Genomic DNA, 2500 nt, shown 5'->3' with positions numbered 1-2500 from the left:
TTCAAGTACGTCATCAGTTACTTTGGGCTTTAGGCAATGCATCTTACGAGTACTTTTTTGCACGCCTTCAAAAGTTATACTGCAATCAATCAACGTCAGATGTCAAAAATGATGATTACAGTCATCTCTTTTGGTACAAAAAAGGCCTTAAGCCTAAAAAATGAACATAATTAACCTCGTTCAACAGCACCTGATTAGCCAGAGGTCAGCAAGTCAACTGCAGCGAAGTACTAGCGATGGGTATCGTGAGAATGCTTCAAGTTAGATGTCCCCAGCTTCCGGGCATCGATCAAGCTAATTGAAACTGTCCAATAAACATTTGCTTGAGTTCGTGTCCTGGCTGCATTTTTGTCAATTGTTTCATATCATGTATTTTGAATAAAATTGTCACACACACACACACACACACACACACACACACACACACACACACACATCACATAAGTATAATATATTATACACTTGTATAATTTACCTAGTCAATTGATACATGATGAAACACTTCAGTTACAGCTTGGTAAATATGTACATGATTGTTTTCTGAAGAAGAAACAATGATTCTTCTTTTATTTCTGTTGTTTGGTTTGTGCCGTATTAGCCTTAGGGTTTCGTGGCAATAACATATTATTATATTCTATTCTATTATTCACACACACACACACACACAGAAACACACACACACACACACGCACACACGCACACACACACACAGCAGGGCCGGACTAGGTAAGTGAGGTAAGTGCTAGGGGGGGGGGGGGGTTACAGATGGGGGTCCAGGGGGCGAAGCTGAACGTTTTTTGATGTTTCTGGAGGGAAAGGAAGCCTCTCCTTGAACGAAAAAGGTACATTCGACAGCAAATTTGCCTGAGAAAAAAAATGCGTTTGGGAGGTACATGCTTAAGCCAGGGGGGGGGGGAGGGTTGCGCAACCCCAGTATCCCCCCCCCCTAGTCCGGCCCTGCACACACACACACACACACACGTGTGTGTGTATGTGTGTGTGTGTGTGTGTGTGTGTGTATGCGTGCGTGAGTGCGTGTGTGTGTGTGTATGTGTGTATGCGTGCGTTCGTGAGTGCTTGCGTGCGTGCGTGCGAGCGTGCGTGCTTGCGTGTGTGCGTGTGTGTGTTTGTGAGAGTGGGTCGGTATGTGAGTATGTAGGTCGGTTGACTTGCCAGTCTTGCTTGAGGCGTTAAAAGCATAGTGAATATCACAAGCATTCTATTCAAACCACGTTTTATTTATTTCAACATATTTATGGCATTTACATTTATAGTATGAAAACATCAAGAAGCCTACGGCTGAAGGTGGTGTTTTCGAAGCAAGTTACAATTAGAGACACATAGGCAAATCACAAACAAATGTATTTGTCACTCAGTCAGTCACAAGCGTTTCTTCTGTGTCACTGCGTCATGTCTCTACCAGTCTTGTTATTGTATGGTTATTTTCAAGGAGCGTACTTTCGAAAAATAAATAGTTCTCGTTATTCAATTGCATATAAAACGGTAAAAATTAATTAGATGAATGGCAACCAGCAATACCCAGAGATACCCACAATTACCCCACATTCCTTCCATTTTCTACAATCGCCACGTTAGAATCAAAGTTTAGATGTCAAAATCTGGTGTAGCAAAGAAATGGCCAACTTTGTATCATAAAGCCAAACTGTGCATATTTTGTCGGGGTAAATCCTTGACGGAGCGTGTTTTGGGGGTATATTTTCAGGACCATCCTCTTTGTCAGCTTCAAAAAGTATTGCAAACACACATACACAAATCATTAATTAACAACATAGATACAAGAACAGTGCACACAGTTTTTGTCTGCATGTTATCTCGGTTTTGAGATTAAATTAAAGGAAAAAAACAACTCCCTAAGATAGTTTTGCTGTTACGTCTGTTATCAGGATTGTTGCGCAAATTAGGTTTTAACCTTGAATTCTCGCATCGAAAGTCAATGTCAGTACTTTATCAAGGTTTTTTTTCTGTGCGTTTGTTTTTTTCTTCACCTTGGAGCTCTTATTGTTATCTGCAGCAAAACTGACCGATAACCGATTTTTTTGTGTGTTGAAAAAATTGCAAAACAAGTGACAGTGACATGTGTACTTTTTGACACTTACAAGAGGATTAGCCAAGGCCTTTCGTTGACTTTTTTTAACAGAACTGCATACACACACACACACACACACACACACACACACACACACACACACACACACACACACACACACACACATATACACACACACACACACACATGGGATGAGAGATAGTGAGTTGGATCGTTTACACGGGAAGGACTGTGTCTTTAATGTGTATCATGCACTTGCAACATACAGGAACCCTGTGCGTGTTTGCGTGTGCTGACGTTAACATATTATCCACATGGTCAAACTTTTACGTACAATTCTGTGAACTCCGGTAATATGAAAACCCAGATGTAATAGGAAGCAAAATATTATCAGTTCAATGACACAGTGCGGAAGTAGATTATGGCACGCTG

The 2500-nt window shown here is 41.0% G+C and overlaps 1 protein-coding gene across 1 annotated transcript in view; it reads right to left on the bottom strand.

Annotated features, from left to right (window-relative positions):
• Window positions 1–1217: 1217 nt before the first annotated feature.
• Window positions 1218–2500, bottom strand: part of LOC138966716 (uncharacterized) — a 4422-nt gene continuing 3139 nt past the window's right edge. The window contains exon 2 of the mRNA XM_070339034.1: window positions 1218–2500. This exon is cut by the window's right edge and continues 1593 nt beyond it. The gene's annotated coding sequence lies outside the window, so the exon portion shown is untranslated.

This window comes from Littorina saxatilis, linkage group LG5 (assembly GCF_037325665.1).
Source record: "Littorina saxatilis isolate snail1 linkage group LG5, US_GU_Lsax_2.0, whole genome shotgun sequence".
Classification (NCBI taxonomy): Eukaryota; Metazoa; Mollusca; class Gastropoda; order Littorinimorpha; family Littorinidae; genus Littorina; species Littorina saxatilis.
Note: the sequence above shows the minus strand (reverse complement) of the source record. Positions and strands in the feature narration are given on the sequence as shown.